The sequence below is a fragment of the Protopterus annectens genome, chromosome 2.part0 (genome assembly GCF_019279795.1).
Source record: "Protopterus annectens isolate FY-2018-M chromosome 2.part0, PAN1.0, whole genome shotgun sequence".
NCBI lineage: Eukaryota > Metazoa > Chordata > Ceratodontiformes > Protopteridae > Protopterus > Protopterus annectens.
This window is the reverse complement of record NC_056728.1, coordinates 1839479291-1839503611: the sequence shown is the minus strand read 5'-3', so window position 1 is coordinate 1839503611 and position 24321 is coordinate 1839479291.

The following is a 24321-nucleotide window of genomic DNA, read 5'->3' as shown; positions in this document are numbered from 1 at the left end:
CTAATATGGCTACATGGCAAATAAGTCCATGTAGGCTTTATTAAATTTCCCCCCATGTATGGTACCCCACTGAGGTACCTTCATGTGTGAAGGAAAAAGATGGATGCCATTTATGATGACCCAGATGAAAGGCATGACTAACTTTGCATTCAGTAGGCCAACAAGGGATAGTGGTGATGCAGAACTATGGACCCTAGTGTGTTTGGGCAAGTAGGCTGTCCCTGTTGTGGAACCAGATGAGTGTCAGGCACAACGATGAGAGTGCCATGTCTAGGGATGGAGGCAGTCATTGCCAGGGATGACAGTCTATGCCATTTGCATAAGCCTGCCATATGACCATGCAACATGCATCCAGATCCTTGCACTGCAAGGGTGGGCATTCACCAGTATCCTCATGGATTAACCAGTGGATACCAATATAGCCACTGCTGCTCAGTCTGTAGATAGTTCATGTCATTCTGCAGTCCCTGTCACACATCTTAGCACAAGCCACACAGCACACTCACAATCTCTAACATGCTGTGCATATTAGAAATCTGCACCTGGATCCTCTGAATGATGCCGTGTGACAGTCAGGTCAGCAAATGAGCCATAGCCATGGAAGTCATGACCACCTACATGCTTCTTCCCCATGGTGGATGCATCTAGTTTACATAACTAATACATTTTATACTATTTTTACTGCTTTTGTTTGTAAATCATTTCATAATTATTTACATCTTCATTTTACTGTCTAAGAAGTTTAAATTATTTAATTATTTAACATTTGTTGACCAGGAATGTCCGAGTAGGACAGAGCCTATTTTCAGTGGAGACGTAGAGAGAAACACTCCAGATGCATGTCTTTGGAATGTGGGAGAAAACTAGAGTACACGGAGGAAACCTACATGAATACAGGGAAGACATGCAGACTCCACACAAAAGGTACCCCAGCCGAGAATCGAACAAGAGAACCTCTTGCTGTGAGGCGACAATGTTAACTGCTGCCCTGCTGTGCCACAGTACAATGTACTAAGTGTTAGTTGTTATGGTTATTGTTAACTGTCTTCCTTTCTGTTTGCTATTGTGATTTGGTAATACCATTATATAATGACTGACTGATATAATACATTTTAGTTCTGAAGAAGTCTGGTTACAACTGGATGAAAGAGCTAAGATTGTGAATAAATTTGGAGTCCTTGGAATTCAGGAGTTTAAGTTTGATCATTTTCAGTGTTTTGCTGTGTTTATTTGAAGTTTTCACTGCATTTACCTTGTGCTTTTTGGAATCACTGCTCATAACATGATATATTATTAGTCACAGTCAGAGCTACCAAGATTGTCTTACTCATTCTCAGGCTAGGTGGTCATATGCACAGTACACTCATGCATAGACACTGCATAACTCACACCACCAGCTGTCTGCCTTAGTAATGCTTTCCACTGTGCAACCTTTCTGCCTGATAGTGTGAGCCATGTGGTATGTATCATATGCAGCCCTTTCTGCCTGATAGTGCGAGCCGTGTGGTATGTATAATATGCTGCCTTATGCCTGGAACTACCATTTTCCTCCTTGTTTTGACCTATTGAGTGGCACTTGTTTTAACCTATTGAGTGGCACTGGTTAAAGCAGAGCTGCCTCCTGGTGTGGCCAAAATACTGAAATCTTTCTCTTTTTGTTGCACTGGGATTATAGGGAGGGCATTCTGGGGAAAAATAATGGCCTCACATACAAAGCTGATACATGGTACTAACTTTTGAGGGTACTGAGTAATGCCACTGGCTTTACCCAGTCTGGTGAGCAGTGCTGACATAGATATAATGACAAGTGGAGGTGTCACCCTGACTTGCTCCATCAGTAGGGAGCAGAGGTTAGGAAGAGGGGGAGAGAGAGAGAGAGAGAGAGAGAGAGAGAGAGAGAGAGAGAGAGAGACAACACTGGGTATGTGGTTTTGCACTGTATTTTTCTAAGTATTGTCTGTTGCTGTCTTTACTTTCTGCTGGCAGCAACAAATTGCTCTGATTACTGTCTGTTTTATGTTTTGCAGTGGTAGATGTGATTGGTTTGAACTGGAAAGCCTGCCTAAGGAGAAGTGACAGGCTCTCCAGGCAGAAGGGTATGTATAGTGTGTAGGTATCTATCATTTAAAAAATGAAATAAAGGTGTCATACACATGTATTAATGTGATGCAGGTTTTTATCTTTCACTTTTTGCTCTTGTTTCTATACAGTCAGCTCTGGTGCTGGGATGGAGACGCAGCTACCTGGGTTTTCACCAACCAATCCTGCATGCTGTTTGGTCACCTGTGGCTGCCAGGCCTACCTGTCTGCAGGAGGGAAAAGGTCCCCATGTGGAATGTGACTTGGATGGCTCACCTATGGCCTCTGTGGTCACCTTTTAAGAGAGACAGTAGGGCGTCCTCCTCTGAGAGTGGCTCAGAGAGGGTTCCTAGGTCACCTGGTGCCAGGTGTAGTGATTGTTTATGCCTGAGGTGGGCCAGCTGCTGGACTACCTTACTGGGATCCAGGATCACCTCATTATATGCTTGATAGAGTTGTATGGCCAGATGGCCCTGTCCATTGTGTCAACAAATGCAGGGTTTGCCTATGATGTCAGACATGAGGTTAACTGATGCCTGGATGTGCTGTTCTCTGGGTCAGCCAGATTGGGCTTCTATACCTCATTCTGTTCACTGTCATGGTGCTTCCCTTCTTTGTCTGTCACTCCCCATACCCTGTCTGTTGTCCATGCCCTCCACCACCACATGTACATTCTATCTGTCTGCATCTCTCCACTGTTGCCACCCTCATGTCTATATTTCCACTGTCTACCTCTGTCTGAATTTTATGTTTGTTTGTTTGTCTGCAATTGCTGCCTTCCACTTCCTTTCTTCCTGCAGACATTACTTGCTGCCATCTGCCTCTACTCTTCTTTTGAAAAAAGAGAAAATGGGCACCTGACCTTCCAAAAATATGCCAATCTCACCCCCACCTATCTTATCTTCAAATTTATCTTGTGTGTGGGGTTTTGCTTGCTCCTGCCCAATTCCTGGCTTTCCTTTCTCTCCCTTTCATCCTCATGTACATGAGGAACTGAGCTGACAATTTGCTGTGCCAACCCTCTGTGGCTGTTCACTTAGCCCGTGTTGCAGTTATGAGGTACTTCATTGCACTTGTGAATGGGCACAGTGTCAGGCACACCACCTCCTTTTGATTCTCTCATCAGTCACATGACCACTCACAGCACAGCCACTTCAACGTTGTGATGCTACCATTACCACTGCTGCAGTAATTTACTATGCAGCTCTTTCCCCAGCATGCTGGCATACTCTTCATCTGATATGTTTCTAATCAGCATAGGGGCATGTTGCAGTTAAGCATCTATACTAGTTACTGCAACACCACAGTGTTGTGGATTTTTTTGAATACCTCTCACCCATTATAGTGAATATCATAAAGTCGACTGAAAAAGAAAAAAAATACTTGGGTCAAGTATAATCAAACAAACATCTTAAACTATGTTAAGTATTATTAATTACAAGTCTAACAGGTTATTAAGCTAGTCAATAACAACAGGATGGTACTATATATAATCATGTCCAAATTGCATGTACTTTTTTCATGCTACCTGTCAGTCTCAGGTTACCAAACAATTACAAGAAACAGAAAAAACAGAGAGCCTTTTTAAGTCAGATTTAGGCCAGGGCAAATGCTAGATATACAAAGTAAGTGTACTTTGAAAATGTGAAGAGCTTTCTTTTTTTTTAAATATATTATTATTTTTAAGTATTTTAAAGTAATCTATTCTATGATGGTATCAGTTATATTGATTATGAAGAAGGGCAGACTGGGAAATGGAATACTTTAATTAATTGTGGTCACCTCTGACCACAAATTATGTAACTCTTAAACTGCATTTTTCTTTATATACTGTAACCTGTACCTTTCATCAACTGGATTTACTGCCACACTTTCTATATCGCTGTTCTGTAACTTGTATTGTTATTTTGCATTCTATTTTTTCGAACTATAATTTGAATTGTGTTTGTATCTGGTATTTGTATCTTGTATGTGGAACTTTTCTCCGCAGGCCTCCATTGAAAAAGGACCTGTGTCCAGTCGGACTTTCCCAGTTACCAAATGTATTTGCTTTTTCTTTTAGGTTTTTAGTTTCAGTTTATGGTTCAGTGGGTAGCTTTATCCTTTTGGGAAACAGAATTTATTTTACTTTATTTTCTTATATTCAGATTCAGTTCTTTCCTGCTAATTTTATGCTATTCACTTTGGGAATGTAATTTCTTTAACCAGGAAGAAAGAGTGTGTGACCATGCAGCTGTAAACCAACAAAAAACAAAAATAGCTCACATAGTGCTCCCTCAGTACCAATATTCTCAATTCCAGCTCCAAAATATAAATACATGAAATGACCAGTTAAATCCACAGAAATAGAAGCTGTGTTTATTGTAATGAAATAATATTGGTTAAGTGCTTTTGTCCTTTAGTAACTTTACAATGGACTTCATCAGAACCAATTACTCAATGTTCAACTCACTTATATACACTGGTAAATTATTTTATTTTAAAATTCAATTAAATTTAGTTAATTCGTTTAAAGAAACAGTAACATTTAATAGAGCATCTTTAAGTAACTTTTCCAACAACATACCTTGCAAAACATATTTGTACAAAAAATATTGTATAATGGTGCATGTTACAAATATAAATATTGAATGCACTCTTCCTAAAAAGTCTTGCTAAATCATCATCATCATCATCCCCCTTTTCCCATTTTTTTCTACATGGAGTCGAGGTATTATGTTAACTGTCGCAAACTCTCTTGATTCAGTGCCACACTCCTGCCTTCTTCAACACTCATGCCCGACTGTCGCAGATCTTCTTTCACACAATCCATCCACCTCTTTGCTGGATGTCCTCACTTCCTTTTACCCTCTTCCTGTTTGCCCCAAATCTTCCTCACCAGATTGCCTTCTGCTTCTCTGCACATGTCCAAACCAACGTAATCTGTTCTCTTTGATCTTTTCTGCAACTGGGGCTACTTTGGCTTCTGCTCTTATGTCCTCATTTCTTTATCTGCCCCACAGTGTACAGCCTACCACCCTTCTCAGGCACTTCATTTCCATCACCTCTAGCTTCTTCAACTGTTCTGCCTTAACTGCCCAGGTTTCTGTACCATATAGTAGTACTGGTCAAGCTATTGTCTTGTACACCTTACTTTTCAGCTTCTTTGGCATTTTTCTGTCATATACTATATGCTGCAGCCCCTCTGATTCTACCTTTAACCTCTTCATTCAGACTTCCCTTCTCCTCAACCACCCCTCCCAGATACTTGAAGCTGTTTACCTGTTCCACTATCTTCCATTCTATCTCTATTCTCAGCTTCTTCTGATTTCCCCAATTTGCTGCCATTACCACCATCTTATCTGTGCTTAGTTTCATCCCATGTGCCTTCAGTTTTGCATTCCATTCTCCTATCCTTTGCTGAAGTTCTAGCTCAGAGTCAGCCTGTAATGCCACATCGTCTGCATACAGCAACTTTGTTGATCTGTCCCCTCCGACCTCTTTGCCAATGTAGTCCATCACCAGTATGAACAGCAGTGGGCTCAGAGCTGAACCCTGGTGTACACCCACTCCCACTAGAAACCCCACTGTGAGGCAGAACACTGTTTGTACTTGAGTCATTGGGTCCTTGTACATAGCTTGCACTAATTCTACCAATGTTTATGTTACTTTAAACCACCACAGTACTGCCCAGATCAGCTTTCTTGGGACCTTGTCATATGCTTTCTCCAAGTCTAGGAATGTCCAGTTGGACTCTTTCCTCATCTCTAGCTTCTTCCCAAGTATCTGTCTCACTGCAAACATCGGGTTTATTGTGCTGCATCCTGATCTGAATCCAAACTGTTTATTTCCCATCTTACTTTCTACTGCTCTGCATATCCATTCATTAATCACCCTCTCCAGAACTTTCATGCAATGTGATAGGAGTTTGATGCCTCTGTACTGCCCACAGTTGTGGATGTCCCTTTTGTTGTTGTATATTGGTATGAGTATGCTTATTTTCCAGTTATCTTGGCTACGCCTTTCTCTCCACACTGCTATTAGTATCCTCAGGAGCCATTTATCCCCTCACCCAGCATCTTTATCATATCTGCTGTGACCTCATCTGAGCCTGCTGCTTTCCCTGACTTCATTTTCCTTAGTGCTGTTCTTAACTTCCTATAGGGTGGGCTCCTCTTCTTCTCACATCGTAGGCTGTTTTTGGGGCAGTACAGCTTCTGTGGACTTTTCTTCATTCAGAAGCTGCTGGAAATACTCCTTCCATCTGCCTTTGATGCCCTGTGGACTGGTGACAGGTTGTTGCTGGCATCCCTTATGAAGGGGGTCTGACTGTCTTCTTTATCTTTCTGCCTTTGCCTTGCAACTTGATATAGTTTCTTTGTGCCACTTACTGAGTCACTTTCCACAAGTTGGTAGAATGTCTCCAATGCCCTATTCTTTGCTATTGCAATTTCTTTTTTATCTTCTTTGTTAGCCAACCAGTAGTCCTTCCTAGCCTGGTCAGTCTTTTCTATCTCTCTCTTCTTTCTGCACTCCTTTCTTTTGATGACTTCCTGGACTTCTGCATTCCAACACCAGCTTTCCTTATGTACCTTATTTCCATACCTGGCTCAGCCACATATCTTTTCTGTAGTCCTAACACATGCTGTTTTTAGGCGCTGACATTCTTGTTCAACTCCACCTATTTCCTCCTCTTCTTGGGGTGCTAGAGCCCTGAGTAATTCCTTGAACTGTTGTACTTTCTCTCCAGTCAATTTCCAAGTTTTCAGCCTGGTCTCTGTTGACCTTAGAGCCTTCTCTGACCACTGCTTGCAGCTGATTGTAGCAACTTGTGGTTTATGTTGTGGGATGACTGCTTCACTGGGGATGACTTTGCAATCATGGATTCTACCTCAGTGCCTTTCCTTACTAGGAGGAAGTCTACCTGAGTTGCATGTTGGCTACTCTTGCATGTGATCTTGTGACTGTCGCTCTTTCTGAACCATGTGTTGGCTACTATCAAGCCATTTGCCAGACAAAAGTCTAGAATGGAATCTCCTTTATTATTGTTGCCCCATCCATGTGGACCCAGGCAGTCCTCATATCTTGTTCTGCCTGTCCCGATATGTGCATTCAAGTTACCCATTATCAACACCAATTCATGTTGTCCTGCTTTATCTAGTAGGTCCCGCAATTGCTGTCTGAATGCACTATTTTCCTCACTATCACAACCCTAATGCGGGGCATATTCTGAGATTATGAATACTGCCCTATTATTACACTGGAGTCTGATTGCCATGAGTCTGTCATTAATTCTGATGATATCCCTCACTGCCTTCTGAAGTCTCTCTCTCACCACAATTCCTACACTATTTCTAGCCTATCTCACTCCTGAGTTGTAGAGTCTGGATCCTAAGCCAAGTGGTTTTGCTGCACTGCCCTTCCACCTTGTCTCTTGGACACATAGGATGTCCAGCCTCCTCCGTATCATCATGTCATCCACTTCCAAGTTGCATCATGTCAATGAACCTACATTAAGTGCAGCAGTTCTCAGTTCATGCTTTGCAGGTTGGTTGGTTTTACGTATAGCTTTCATAGGTTCATAGGTGTACTAGGCTAATGGCCCTGGAGCACTTACAAGCCTAGCCCATAGACGTATCCAAGCATTGTGCTGCCTGATGTTAGTTCCCAGTGTCTCAATCAAATAGAACTACTGGAGTGATCCCCAGGGTGAATTTTCTATTTCCCATCCAGTCATCAAGATTTCTCTTGAAGAGGGCCAGTAAGGTGCTCTGCTTGACATGTATGGGAAGTCTATTCCAGAACATGGACAGTCTCTGGGTTATGAACCTGTCCCTCCAGCATGTTCTGTTGATTGTGGTAATGAGTTGAGGCCTCTGGAGCATATGGTGCGGAGGGATTGGGATTTTTTTAGATGCAGCATTTCTAACAGAGCTGGGTCAGACATGGCTTTGTAAGTCAAGTAGAGATCGCCTCTTAGTAGACGATATGAGACAGAGAATAGCTGAAGTTTTTTTAGTCTGTCCATGTAGGACATGTGTTTAAGGCCTAGGATCCTCTTCGTGAGGTACTTTTATGGCCTCTCCAGCTATTGCAGGTGTCTAGTGAGGTACATGCCAAAAGGGGCATTGTATTCAATGATTGGTCTAATGAGGGAAGAATAGAGAGAGATCATGATCTCTTTCTTCATGGATGCAAAACCCTTAGTAATGAGATGTGACACATAGAAGGACTTTCTGACTACAGTGGCAATGTGGTGTTCAAAGGACAGGGTGCTGTCAACCTGTGTCTCCAGATCTCTTATAACGCCTTCAGTGTTCAGTGGGCTACCATCAATGTGGTAATTAGTGGGAACTGAGTTTTTCCCAAAGGGGTTGACAATGCATTTTTTGGCATTAAACTTAAGGTCATGGTTTCAACACCAGTCATTTGTCTCAGTGAGGCCTTTCTGTAGGATGTCTACATCACTTTGGGAATTAATAATGGCTCCCAGCTTGCAGTTGTCTGCGAATTTGGTGAGTCAGAGTCCCTCCGTGTTGGCCTGGACTTCTGAGAAGTAGATGCCAAACAGGAGAGGACCCAGGACTGATCCCTGTGGGACTCCACTCGTGACTGGTTGGCAGTCTGACTTGGAGTCTGCTACTTTAACACTATGGGTTCTAGCTGTGAGCCAATTTGCAGCCCACCTAGTGATATAGGGGTTGATGACTAGTTTGGTGAGTTTATCAATCATTTCTGAGTGAAAAATGGCATCAAAGGCCTTGGCTAGATCGAGGTAGGCTGTGTGAACTGCCTTACCCTCATCCACATCTCTGGTGACTGACTCAAAGACAACCAGGTTGAGCAGGCATGATCTACCTTTCACAAAACCAAATTGCGTGGGATCTAGAGTTTGGAGATTCTTTATATCCTTGTTAATTAAGTCCATGATGATGTGCTCTTTAGCCTTACATATCAGACTCATCAGGCTAATGGGGCGATAATTCCCAGGGTCTGTATCGCTTCCCCTTTATGGAGAGGGATGACTGTAGCAGTGCACCATTTGGTAGGGACAAAGCTTGAGGTGAGGCTGTGAGTGAACAGAGCACACAGATGTGGTGCCAGTTCACTTTGTAGTTCTGCCTCAGTTTTCCATATTACATTGGTTCAGCCTTGGTTGGTGTTTTTTTGTTTTATTAGTTTTCTGCACCGTGGACATTTTTTTGTAATCACTTTGTAGTTCATGTAGAACACAGCCAGGGATGTTGTTAGGTCCCATGGAAACTGTATTCTTGGCCTTGGACAATGCAGCTTTAACCTGTGCTGCAGTGATGCTGGGTGCCTGACATTCTTTCGGTATTGTGATTGGTCCTTAAGGGGGGGAGAGGGGGATAAAGTTGGCACTGAATCTGTTGGCCAGTATGTTGGCAATATCTGTTGTCTCAGTATAGGAGGTACCATTGTGCAGTAAAGTAAATATGGATATTGCCATGGAGATTCTTGATATAACTATAGAAGGCTTTGTGGTTGTTTTTAGTGTCTGCTGCAATTCTGCCTTCATAGCTGGCTTTAGAGGTTTTGAACAAGGATCTCAACTTTTTGTTGAGGGTAATAAGGGAATTTTTCCATTCTTGGGACTTCACCTTTTTCGGCAACAGTTTCTGCCTTATGTTGTAGAGTTTATTAATGACAGGGGACCACCAGATTGACTTCCTTTTTGGAGGAGAGTGTCTTGGTTCTGTTGGGTATGGCTAGTTCCATGCATTTATTTACGGGTTCACACAGTTCATTAGTGTATGATTCAGCAGTCATGCATCTATTTTCCATTGGCATGGGTGGGCCAGTTTGAAGGAGATTGGAGACTATAAAGTGGTGACCGGGGAAAGTGTAGTTAGACAACATAGGATGGTGGTTTGTAAGATGACGTTGGTGATCAAGAAGAGGAGGAGGAGTGTGAGGGCAGCACCAAGGATCAAATGGTGGAAATTGAAAAAGGGTAATTGTGAGGTGGAGTTCAGGGAAGAGTTAAGACAGGCACTGGGTGGCAGTGAAGAGTTACCAAATAGTTGGATAACTACAGCAGAGCTAGTAAGGGAGACGGCTAGAAAGGTGCTTAGTATGACATCTGGACAGAGGAAGGATGACAAGGAGACATGGTGGTGGAATGAGGAAGTACAGGAGAGTATACAGAGAAAGAGGTTGGCAAAGAAGAAGTGGGATTGTCAGAGAGATGAAGAAAGTAGACAGGAATATTAGGAGATGAGGTGCATGGTAAAGAGAGAGGAGGCAAAGGCTAAGGATAAGGCATATGAAGAGTTATATGAAAGGTTGGACACTAAGGAGGGAGAAAAGGACCTGTACCGATTGGCTAGACAGACGGACTGAGCTAGGAAAGATGTGCAGCAGGTAAAGGTGATAAAGGATAATGAGGGAAACATACTTACAAGCGAGGAGAGTGTGTTGAGCAGATGGAAAGAGTACTTTGAGGGGTTGATGAATTAAGAGAATGAGAGGGAGAGAAGGTTGGATGATATGGGGATAGTGAATCATGAAGTGCAATGGATTAGCAAGGAGGAAGTAAGGATAGCTATGAAGAGGATGAAGAATAGAAAGGCTGTTGGTCCAGATGACATACCTGTGGAAGCATGGAGGTGTTTAGGTGAAATGGCAGTGAAGTTTTTAACCAGATTGTTTAATGAAATTTTGGAAAGTGAGAGGATGCCTGAGGAATTGAGAAAAAGTGTTTTGGCACCAATTTTTAAGAATAAGGGTGATGTGCAGAGCTGCAGTAACTACAGAGGGATTAAACTGATCAGTCACAGTATGATGTTATGGGAAAGAGTAGTGGAAGCTAGGTTAAGAAGGGACGTGATGATTACTGATCAGCAGTATGGTTTCATGCCGGGAAAGAGCACTACAGATGCAATGTTTGCTCTGAGAGTGTTGATGGAGAAGTACAGAGAAGGCCAGAAGGAGTTGCATTGTGTTTTTGTAGACTTAGAGAAAGCATATGACAGGGTGCCTAGAGAGGAGTTGTGGTATTGTATGCGGAAGTCGGGAGTGTCAGAGAAATATGTAAAAGTGGTACAGGATATGTACGAGGGTAGTGTGACATCTGCGGTGGGAGTGATGGATGCATTTAAGGTGGAGGTGGGATTACATCAAGGATCAGCTCTGAGCCCTTTCTTATTTGCAATGATGATAGACAGGTTGACAGACGAGATCAGACAGGAGTCCCCGTGGACTATGATGTTTGCAGATGACATTGTGATCTGTAGTGAGAGTAGGGAACAGGTGGAGGAGACCCTGCAGAGGTGGAGATATGCTCTAGAGAGAAGAGGAATGAAGGTCAGCAGGACTAAGACAGAATATAAGTGTATGAATGAGAGGGAGGATAGAGAAATGGTGAGGATGCAGGGAGTAGAGGTGGCAAAGGTGGATGAGTTTAAATACTTGGGATCAATAATTCAGAGTAATGGTGAGTGTGGAAGAGAGGTGAAGAAGAGAGTACAGGCAGGATGGAGTGGGTGGAGAAGTGTCAGGAGTGATTTGTGACACACGAGTACCAGTAAGAGTGAAAGGGATGGTCTACAAGAGGGTAGTGAGACCAGCTATGTTATATGGGTTGGAGACAGTGGCATTGACAAAAAGGCAGGTGTTAGAGCTGGATGTGGCAGAGTTAAAGATGTTAAGATTTGCACTGGGTGTGATGAGGGTGGACAGGATTAGGAATAAGTATATTAGAGGGTCAGCCCAGGTTGGAAGGTTTGGAGACAAAGACAGAGAGGCAAGATTACATTGGTTTGGACATGTGCTGATGAGGGCTACTGAGTATATTGGGAAAAGGATGCTAAGGATGAAGCTACCAGGTAACAGGAAAAGAGGAAGGCCTAAGATAAGGTTTATGGATGTGGTGAGAGAGGACATGCAGGTGGTTGGTGTGAGCAAGCAAGATGCAGAGGACAGTAAGAAATGGAAACAGATGATCCGCTGTGGCAATCCCTAACAGGAACAGCCGAAAGATAATGATGATGATGATGATGGGTGCCGTGAAGTCTGCCACCTCTGTTTTTAGGAGCCCAAACCACCTTTGGAGAAGTTTTTCATGGTGGTTACTTTTGTGGGGGGGGGGGGGGGGTGTAGGTAAGATGTGGATTTTCATGGTGATTAGTTTGTGGTTGGATCTAACCAGGGAGGAATTGACTATCAGTGTAGGGCAACGGTTGCCCATGTTAGTAATAACCAGGTCAAGGATGTTGCTTCCTCTAGTGTGGGTAAGAATGAGCTGGTCCAGGGCATTGGAACTGATGAATTCCAGGAAGCATTGGGCCAGTGTATTGGTGCATGAGTAGTTTTCCCAGTTGATGGAAGGGTAGTTGAAGTCACCTAGTATGAGAGTATTTGGTTGTACCCTAAGTTTCCAGGGTGCTTAAGAACATGGAGTGAGAGTCTTGGGACATGGTTGGGGAGCTATAGCAGGCTACGACCTGAATCGCTGTCTTATCCAATGTTAGTTGTACCTGAAGTATCTCAGATACATTATGCTGGGCTACTAGTCTGGAGGTGTGCATATTCTTTATGAATATGGAGACACCACAGCCTTTGGAGCTTCGGTCCATGTTCTGGGGCTGAAAGGTATGGAATGAGTTATAGCCTGGTAGTGCAGGGGTGCTTTCTGCTGCTTTAAACCAGGTCTCTGTTACAGCACAAATGTCGATGTTCTCCATTTTGAGGAGTGCTTCGAGCTAGTGCATCTTGAGATTTAGACTTCTAGCACTGAGCAGCATAACCCTCAGATTGCATTTATTTATAGCTTTTACGGTGGTAATTTGGTATTTGGAACACCACCTAAAAAAGGCACTATGAGGTGGAAAGAGCCTTAGCCAGTACCCAGAAACCCAGGAGTGACAGATGTAGGCCATCTCTGGCAAAGCATCGAGGTCTGTCCATCATGTCATCCCAAGTAGACAAGATACTTTCGCTCAACAGAGCTATCCCAGGTAACCCAGGCTGGGCAACTAGACACTGGCCGACCAGTAGCTTATTGGCCCAGGGCTGTTGGGCTTCATGGCAGGCACACACTGGCTAATAGGGGCGCATATACCCTCCCACCATAAACAAGGGTCCCTGGCATAGGTCAGAGTAGGCCGGATCCTCAACCCACTTAACGGTAATTACCCATGCCCATTTTGGCAACATTGGTCAACATGACCGAATCACCTAGAGACATATTTTACACCATTGAGTGGCTAGCCCTGCCATGGCACATAGTTTGTGATCTCTGTTCTCCTATCTTGAGGATACTGCACACCACAATAGATGCCCATAGCAGTTGGTCTGTACAACTCTTCCCCCTATAGGGCACCATGTAGTCTGTGCTGCTTCCCACAGCTGCATTCTTTGGTGAGTTTGAGATGAAAACATTCAGCATGTTTTTCAGTTGTGGGAGAAACCCCATGGAGACACATGGAGAATGTGCAAACTCCAAACAGGCATTGGTCAGAGGTCAGGATCAAACCTTGTACCTTGTGCATGCGAGAAAAAAACATTAACCATTATGCCAACTGGTCCTAAAAAGTCTTGATAAAATACAACATTAAAACAATGAACCTAAAAATATGTAATAAATACATCCCAAAATATCATCATAACTTACCTGCTTTAATTTTTTTACCTGCTTTAATTTTCAAAGCTGGGAGAATAGAAATTTGTTCATTTCTTTCTTGTATTGAGTGGAATTACCTTCATGTTTGAGGATCTTTAGCGGAACATTTTTGTGAATTTCTGTGGGGGATTAGATAAGCATATATTTACATTTTTAATTATTTTAACCTTATCTGCATAACACTCTATAGACCTGCAAAAGCAGGATTAGCACAGCTTACACTGCAGAGTTTAGGTCAAGCAGTGTTTACATAGGACTTGTACTTTAAAAATCCATTCCCAGATCTTTCAGGCTTTTAAATCTGGCATAAGCTCATCCACTGTAAACATAGCTTCCTAACACTTTTTTAGCAACAAACTGGAATAACCTCTTAACTGCCCTAAGGTTATTAGACTCACAAGTTAAATTCAAGCTAGCTTTCAAGAAACATATTACTATATCTTCCCCATGCCATGTACATGGAATTACCTAGGCTTCCTTCCTTTAGTTCCTCACCTAATTCAGAATGTATTCTGCCATGTATACCATGGGTAATTGTCAGCTTATTTGCAGTGTTGTCCTAATACAGGAGTATTGGAATTTTTTATGTAATAATAGTATCTATACATTCTAGTTAGTCTTTTCTTTGATGATGTAAGTGGAATGGCTTCATCTTTTATTTTTCTTTTTAGCAAGATATATGTGAATGCTGCTGATTGCTGTTATTTGGTGCACTTATGCTGCTGTAGCTCACTTCTTTTGTTATTTCTTGCCTTCATTTTGTCTGTGTTTGGGAGCATTATGGAAATGAGCACTGCTCTGAAAGGTTAACCCACTTAAAATCTATATACATAAACTAAATGAGTGCTTAAAATTTGTGTTATGCTTTTGTGCACTGTTTTAATAATGATTGGGCAATGAATTTGATTCCTTCTGGTTTTGTTTTATGCATTCCATTTTTCTGTTGGGATGTTGTAAAGGTCACAGTTTGCATCATTTTAAGCATGTGTTTTTATTTTTGTGTTTAATGCCTACAGCACTTATCATGATTTGTTTTGTATTTCGGGTTAGAAGTAGTGTTTAGTTAGTTAAATGTATACTGCTTGTGGTCACTTTTAGGTACACAAAATAAGGACTTCTGATTATTATAAACTAGGTCTGAACCATTAATGATTTAATTAGAGTGGTGTTAAATCTTGATAACAGGGTTAGAGTTTTGATTAACAAAATATCTGGTACAATTGGACACATATGTATAGAGACCAACACAGGCTCCATGTTAGAATTTTGAAACTCTTCAATCAAGTCCTGAAACTCTAAAAATGTGAGTGATCCCTGGAAGGTGACAGTAAAGAGTGAATTTACCTGTCAAACCTAAGAAGTATATTTTACAGAAAGGCATATATAATATATTAAATGTCTAACCTTTTGATTATTCTGTCCTTCTAGGTTAAACATAGCAATTAAATAGTTTAAAGTTCACATGCATCACCTCTGCATGCATTCATATGTTAATACTGCATACAGCTGCACATTTTGCCAAAATGTATATCACTCTCCGACAGTGTAATTTTATATACCTTTAATAGATATTTCTTATTACCTGTTTTTGCCTGAAAATGAGTTCTGAAATCAATTTGCCTACTTGGTAAATATATAAAAACTATTTAAAAAACATGTTAATAGGTCTATGCATAAATTAACAACTGTTTTATAGTCAGTTATATTTAATGATTGCACTAGATCTTTATAAACAGTATTTCTGAAATTATTACTGCTAAATTCCACATAATTTCCTTTTAAGCACAGTATAGCAAAATACATCTTGAGTTTATTTTTATTTTTTATTTTATGTTTTTAATCCTTGGTGTATCTCCAGTTGACTATCAGCTGCTCAGTGTTGCTCCTATGGTAGTTTATTGCTTCTGGTACTATTCCTCCCAAGGCAAGGATCCCCTCAGCCATCAATGGGATGGGGAGGGAAAGTGGAAATCTAAAGCAGAACTAGTACCTGGAAGAGTCACATATATTGTTTCTGCATGCCAGGGCTTTTTCCTAGGCCCTATCCCTCGACATGGTGATGTGCATTATGAAATTGGGTCAACGATTACACATGGCATGTAAGGATGTGTCTATCCTGGGTTCTAGAGCAGTCCATCTCCTTGGCCATCCAAAATGCTAAGCCTGGTGGTAAACATTTAATGTTGGGACCCACTAGAGCCAGTCCTAAAATACGGAGACTGACTGGACAAAAGATCAGACTTACATATACTAAGTCCGAGATTCCATTTCTTAAACTATTACCTTTTCTCTGAGGTATGGCAATCTAAGAGTTGGCATATATAAGTTTGTGGGATATGGGGGTACACCCTGCAAAAAGAAGTTTAAAGGAGAAGAGGAATTTCTAAAAATTCACTATTCTCTCATGTTTTCTGTCTTTTTTTTTTTTTTTGGTGTTTCATCACTTGGCATTCCGAGTGTTGACATTTCAATAAAGAGTTCAGCCTGGCAATTGCTGTAAGTCCTGGCCTAACCCGTTATCTGACTTTAACCACCATGGTCTCCCCCCCAGGACAGGCACACCCATCTTCCCTGCCCCTTTGTCAGTTACCTGGTCTGCTAATCAAACCTTGATCATCTGGACGGTAGTCAGGGCTTCATCCCTCTACTCCACCAGAGTGGCTTGATTGATTTTATCTTTATGCAACTTTACAATTTGAAGGACTGGGCCAAACTGGCTTTTTTTCAGAAACAAACTAAAAGAAAATGACAATTACATAACAATTGTGATCTGACAACTGCAATCAAGTTACAAAATAACATCACTCAGTTTACCATTTAGACTTTGCACAGTTGTGAGGCCTTAGACTCTGTTGAACTCTACAGATTTTTGGTATTATAAAGGACAAACTCTGAATTTCATCTCATCCAACATTTGGATAGTAAAGGTTTGGCTAGTCATTTGAAAAACGGCTGAGCTGTACTAGAAAAGAAATAGCAACAGAAATTCAAAAGACAGGATAGGTGAGGAAATGTAAGGAGAAGGAAGGCCGAGATCATGAACAGAGATTGTCAGGGGAGTATATGCAGGTGGTGTGGCACAGACTAAGCAAAATCAAGAAGGTAGGAGCAGCAGCCATGAAAGTGAGGTCAAAGAAAAGGATGCCAGTGTGGAATAACAGATGCAAACAGCAGTGAAAAGTGGCAAAGTTAGCAGAGAAGACAGAATCAGAGGTGGCCTTGCAGGAAACAGTGCCATGAAGAAAGGAGGAAGGAAGATACGACATGGACAGCACTAGGTATGCACAACCAGCATAGACACTAAGGAGATCTAGAGGTAGTGAAATGGGAAAAAGTAAGGATGCAAATCAGAGCATAAAAGCATGGACTAGGAACTGAAGGACATAAGAGCCACCAAGGAGACAGACAAGAGAGTTTTAGTGAATGGAGGCTCAATTATCTTGGCAAAGGAATCAAGTGAGATCAAATCACACTGTAAATAACCTTGGGAGAAGGTGATCAAGGTAGTCATTAAGGTGGAGAGATGGCTGGATTTTGTGCTACAAGTAGGTAACAACAAGCCTCTCAGAGGAGGCAGTTTAGATGCTAGCAAGCAGAGTCAATGAAATGGCGAAAAGGTGCCAGAATAGGGGGCTGGAGGTCACATTCTCAGAAACGTTACTTGTGCCATGTGCCAGCAGACAGCACACTGAAAAGACTAGGATTAGGGAGCATAACGATTGGCTGCTGCTGCGGACAAGGGAGAAGGAGGACTTGAGGCTAGACATTAGTAGGAGAATGGAATGGGGAAACTTGGCAGGGAAATCAACTGTATACCTGGAGCAAGTTAACATTAACCTAGAAATGAAAAGGTTGCTACAGCTAATGTGAGCAAGCATGTCTCAATCACCATAGCTTTAAATTAAGATGAAAGGGAGAGGGGTTGTCACAAATGTAAAATGGGGTAAGTACTTTTGCAATAGTCAGTTGGAAAAAAGCAAAAAACATAACAGAAGACCAGACAAGGATTAGTAAATACTGGGTGTATACATGTGTACTATAGGTTTGAAAAAGGAGTAAAATGGCTCAGTGTGCTTGTCTTGTGGTCACTGCCTCTACACCTTGCCAGTGGAAATAAATATTTCAAGTAGTTAACAGACAGCATTTCTCTGTTACTCCATACAGCCTTGCTGACAACTTAACAAGTGAATATTACCCGTTATCAGAGTGCTTTATGGAGATACTGACCATGCAAATGAACAAAGATGATTGTTTCCACCACAAAATATTTAAATATTGCAGTTAAAAGCAATAGCAAGTCATCAGTTCCATTCTCATAGTTTTGTATTTTGCCATTTATTTATTTATTTTACATTTGTTGACCGGGATAATCCGACTGGATACATGTCCATTTTCAGCGGAGGCCCCGGGAGAAAAGCTCCAAGATAATAATACACATTGAACATTTAGTAAATGCTAGTTTCAAGCAGATTACAGTCATAAGCATTACCAGCATTTAGCACATATAGTACTTATTATAAAACACTTTATAAAACATAATATTATTTTCAAAGTTAAACATACATAACATTACATTCAGGTTTAAGACACATTGAGCAGCAGTTATAGAATTGAACCTTCCTGAAATGGAGTGGTAGAAAAAAGTTAGAAGTAGTTGAAGGTAAGGCACCTAAGAAATAGAGAGGTTACTAGTCGGGGTTAGTGCAAGGACATAACCAATGAGTTTTGAAGTATTTCTTGAGTTTGTTTTTGAACTGAGTTAGTGAGGGTTCAAGGGTCAGGTCAGCTGGGAGTCTGTTCCATATTTTTCCAACAGAGTTGGCAAACAGAGAGTCCCCAGCTGAGTAGTTGGATTTGTATGTTTGAACTAGGAGTCTAGTGGATGATTGCAGTGGCCGGGTGCTGGTGTAGGGGCTGATAATATTTTTTAGTGCAGGTACATTTTCTAATTTAAATTGTATTTTTCTTACTTCATACTTATAAATCCCCTGAACCATGAATCCTTTTGTTCAAATAATGAATACACTACAACCGCTGGTGTTTCTCATACTGCAAAAGAAATATTTTGCAAATGGTGGTTATGGAGCCATGAGACTGAACTGTATCGAGTCACTGTCAGTGGAACTGCAGAGAAACTGGAGAAGATACAGTGTGCAACATTTCTACATGCCATGTGGAAGAAAACATAGAAACATTTAGTACTCTTAACCTCAAGAAAGAGGAGAAAAACAAAATAGCAGTTAACAGAAAAATAGAGAATATTGTGAACCAAGGAACATGTGCCATTCTCATTCATTTATTCTCTACAAGGAATTGGGGTTTACAGGAAACCACTGTTGCACATGTGAGTAATTTACAACTTTAAGCACATGACTGAATTTGGTGAGTTGTATGTTTCACTAAATCAGAGATGGACTAGTCTTTGATATTAAAGTGACCATGTGAGAGGTAGACACCTGAGAGAATCAGAACTGAATTTAAATATAACATTGGATGTTAGCAGAGAGAACAAATTGCTTGTATACAGTAAAATAGTTAAATGAAAAGATAAAAGTATGTAAAATTAAAATTGGATTCAAATGAAATGAAAATGAAGCACAAAAATAAAAATGTGCAATAATGATGATGTATATATATATATATATATATATATATATATATATATATATATATATATATAGAGAGACAGTCATTAATTGTTTGTGATAGAGAGGAGACATTGTGAAGTTAAAATAAATCAATATACCTTATTTATGGTTATAACCATGAAAGTTTTTTTTTTTACTTTAATCACATTTGTAGACCAAATAGTAACAGAAATTATTTTGCAGAAATGCATAAGAAGTAGACCAATACTTTTTTTTTTTTTTTTTGCAGTTTTTGCATGTTGCGGCAATTATAAATGAAAAAAGAAGTTGTGGCATTTCTGGGAACTATGAAAATGCAGAGATGGAATGCAATAGATACTGAAGCAAAACAATGTTGTACTGAATGCAATTACTGGATTAAAATGTTCATTATTAATGGCAAAAGGTTTGACATTAAGCCAGATACAGGAGCAAAATGGAATATTTTGACAGATTGTTCATTCAGCTTTAAAGATACAGAGCACAATGCTTGAACTTTAATAACACATTCAGGGCAGATGCTATCATGTCAATACAGGGTTAAGAAATATATTTTTTTCAAGTTGTATCTTTGGATCACACTGTTTATTAGGCAAATGTACTAACATATGAAAATGTTGGCATGGTAAAATGAGTATATACCATAAAAGAACAGAATTTGTGGAAACATAAACAATGCAATAAGCAGAATGATGTACACACAGCTGGAATGACTATTATCATGACGTGCAGAAAACAGTGATTGCACAAAATAGCAGTAAGTTGGGTTTGCGTGGTGCATTCATCATTCCAAACACCAGCAGTAAAATATAATACAGAAAACTGAAACTGTTAATTAGGCAGAAGGTGTAAAGACAGACTCAAGAAATAGCATTTTGCACAAATGTGCAGATTTGTTCTAAAGGCTAGGCTACTTGCCAAGAGAATACCATATAAGATATCTCCAGATACAGTACCCATAGACCATGAGCTTACAAGTGCACTAATAGCCTTAACAACGAAAATATAACAGGAGTGCAAAAGAATGGAAATCTTGGGTATGATAGTAAGGCAATCCGAACTGATTAAATAAATTACATGAGTCAATAGGATGATTAGTGCAGCAAAAGAAGACAAACTCAGAATGTGAATAGACTTTCAGGACTTGAACAACGTAATCAGGAGACAATACTACCTCTAGTTATCTAGTGATAATGACTGAAGAAGTTGTGTCCACTGTCCCTGATATGTCAACTAGGTTTTCTGTCAGAACAAAATACATGAGGAAACTGTGAAGCTTTGTACTTTTATCATGCCCTTGGGAAGAAATAGAATTCTTTGGCTATCTACTGGTATTTTATCTGCACTTGAAGCATTAAAAAGAGACATACATAACACAGAATGTGGAAACTGTGGATGATGAACATTACTAATGATTTGTTGGAATGAGGTTAAATCAAGCAGAAACATGATATAAGACTAGCCAAACCACTAGAGAGATATCAAAACACTATAATATGAAGTTTATTTATATATTTCTTTATTGTCTTTTGTTTACTGGGAAAGTTTGCCTGGGAACTGGAATACCCTTTTTTTTGGGGGGGGGGGGGGGCTTGGGAGAAAAGCTCCAAAGCAAGGATAGAAATACATTTTTAACAATTCAAAATGAAAATAATGTTCAACAAATGATATTTACCAAGTATGTCAAAGCAAATAGTCAAAAACATTATTTACAAAGCACATCAGATTAAGGAAATTCATGCTTTCAAGGTATTGAGTAAAATCAAAAATACTGTATTAATATACTTGTATAGTATCCATGGTGGACAGAGCTAGGATTGCATACCTTGAACTGTAGGTGTGGTACAGTTGCATAGTTTATTAGTTGCCATTTGATATTTTAGGGTCGATTTGAATTGTTGCAAATTATTTGAAAAACTGATATTGTTTGAAAGTTTGTTCCATGTCTTAGAGGTGGTGGCAGGGAATAGCAAGTCACCATAATAATTACTAGATTTATTAACAAACGTTATTTTAAGTTCTAAGGATCTCAGTGTTCTGTTTGGTACATGCAATTGGATGACATTTGGCAATGAGGGTGTTTTAAATGAATGGTGAAGTATTCTGTGTGCTGTGACAAAAAAAGTTTAAAAGTTAAACAGAAGCAAGTGTGAGATTTCTATAATCATCCAGAAGTATGTGAGCTGAATCCTTATCTTGGAAGCTTTAAAGCCAGAAAATTGAAAATTGACAGCCATATTGCAAATACCTAATCTAAAGGATAAGCGAGCTTTAATGAGATTTGGGGTAATTATACAGTACTTATTAAATTTCAAGCCAAAGTTTATCAGATATTGAAATGCCTTTAAGAAAGCTTTTGCACCATAATACAGAAGAGAATCATCCACTGGAACAGGATAATATTTTTGGAAGCTTTTAATTGAGGCACCAACTTTGAAATATTATAAGATTACTAAACCAGTTATGTTATAAGTAGATGCTAGTCAATGTGGAAATGGAGCACTATTTACTGAAGAGAATAAACAGCATATAGATCAAGAATGCTTACTGATGTACCTACTACAGCTTGAGAAAGAAATGCTAGCCAGCAAGTATGGGTATGAACATTTTCATAAATACATACATGGTAGAGAGATGCTGGTCAAAACTGACCATAAGCTCTTCCAAGGCATTTTGAAACAGTTCTTATACTGACACCTTCACTCTTACAAAGACATACGTCTCAACTGTCCAGATTTTGACAGAATATCCAGATTTTTGCCTCCTATTTTTGGTATGTTCCTCATAAAATTTTGGTTTTCTAGCAAATCACTGACAAATCATTAAGGATTGAAGTCAGAAAATAATAATAGACATTAGAGTTTTAGACTTTACACCCTTCAGAAAATCCATGTTAATTTAAAACCTGTTATTCTATCAATTGTTTAAGTTTGTTAGAGCAATATTTAAAAATTGACCCTATTATTGGGCCTTTGTTCCCCAATTATTTACGACATTGACCAGATTTCTTGCTCTAAGAGGTTAAGAGGTATGACAAAGAATGATACCTAATCTACAGAAATATGATCTGGCAGTCCAACACAAGCCAGATAAACAGAGAAGTACATTGCAAACATGCTGTGTCAATTCTCTCTAACTGATCAAACCAAAGATATGTTGAAGTGTGACGTAGGAGTATTATGGGTCATACAGCAGTTGTCAGTGATGGAAGAAAAAGTCAAAGCATTTAAGAAATGTGCACAAGAAGCCAGAAAATGTCAACCACTTAAAAGAGATCAGCATGAGACGATGGTCATATCAATTGTCAGTTCATTAAGGTATGCACATGTACTACTTCTGCATGACAAAATCATCTGTATACAGGGACTTGTGGTCATATCAGAAAATAATAGAACCATATCAGATCAGAGAGTAAATGCTTGCAAAATACATGAATTGCATTTGGAAATCCTCAAATGTAGAACCAGAGAAAGAGAAAGAATATTTGGTGAGATGCGTTGGCCAAGAATGTCAGAACAAACTAAAAACGTAGTTCAGAGATAGGATAGCTGTGACACATATTATAATCAAAACTTTCAATAAAAGATAATACCTCATGAGCCACCTGACTTGACATGGACAAAGCTGGGAGAGATTTATTTTGTTTCAAAGACATTCATTATCTCTCATATGTTGATTACTGTTTGAAGTGCTCAGGATTGGTTAAGCTATAAGATACTACAACTATGAACATTAATAATGTGCTTAAGAGCATTTTTGCAAGGTATGCAATACTGATACCTTAATTTCTGGTAATAGTCTGCAGTTTGTGAGTTAAGAATGTAAAATGTGTATATGTGAGAGTTCAGGCATGTAGCCAAACTGCTAGAGTTCAGGCATGTAACTGTGAATCTTAGTTATCCAAGGAATAATGGTTAAGTCAAGAGAAGGATTCAGACAATGAAGAATCAGATGAAGAATAGAGGTAATGGGAAAGTTAAGTGTCACTTGTGTGTATTCTCTATTATAATACAGGAATATACCACTCAAGGTACGGGACTATCATCTGTATAATTACTTATAGGCAGATGGCTGACAAGTAAAGTTCCAGTCACTATGACACTAATGTTGCCAGAGAACCAAAAACAAAATATTTACTGTGATAAACACTCTAAACCTTTATCTTCCTTAGAAAAGAGAGAGAGAATAGGGATTCAGATGCCAATACCTCATCAAGAATAACAACAAAAAGTTATTGTAACAGAACAAGTAGCAGGGCCAAGGTTGTAGTATGTAGAAGGAAAAAAATACCAGTTCTAAAAAGAAGAATCATGAAACATTTATTTATTCAAAAGCAAATCAAGTTTGCATTTACTACACGCAACAGGATGCCAATATACTTAGCACTGTTTCAGAGAATGACAGCTCAGGATGCTATGAACATAGATCAGAAATAAGACAAGATGAATCCAAAGAGATGAGATATATGTGGTGAAGATGAATCTAATGCTCCAGAATCAAACTAAGTTTAGAGAGGCAATCTAATGTGCTGAATGTCTAACAGAGGCTCATCCATTGCCTCTTTCAGATAATGCATGGAATTCTACAGCTGTGTCCAGGTTTAGAAGGCAGGCCACTAAGCAAACAATTATAGGTTCATAGGTGAATACTAGGTTAACTGCCCCAATGAGCCCTTTTAAGCCTAGCCAATAACCAAAAGTGAAAATCAAACCCTGTAATTTGTGTTTATGAGATGAAGACCTTCACCATTATGCCAAGTTCAATTTAGGGCAAGTGACTTTACATAGCAAGTGTGTACAATATTTCATGACAGTGAAGATTGTGAGGTAATGGAAATGACATAACTGGATAATGATGATAAGAATTTTTTTGAATAGTTGTACGCAACAAAATGTTACAGCACAAGTAGTCAAAGTTGTTGAAATTTATTCTAATGTAAGGTACATCATGCAATCAATAATGCCAAACAGAGTGGCTGTTATCAAGGAATCA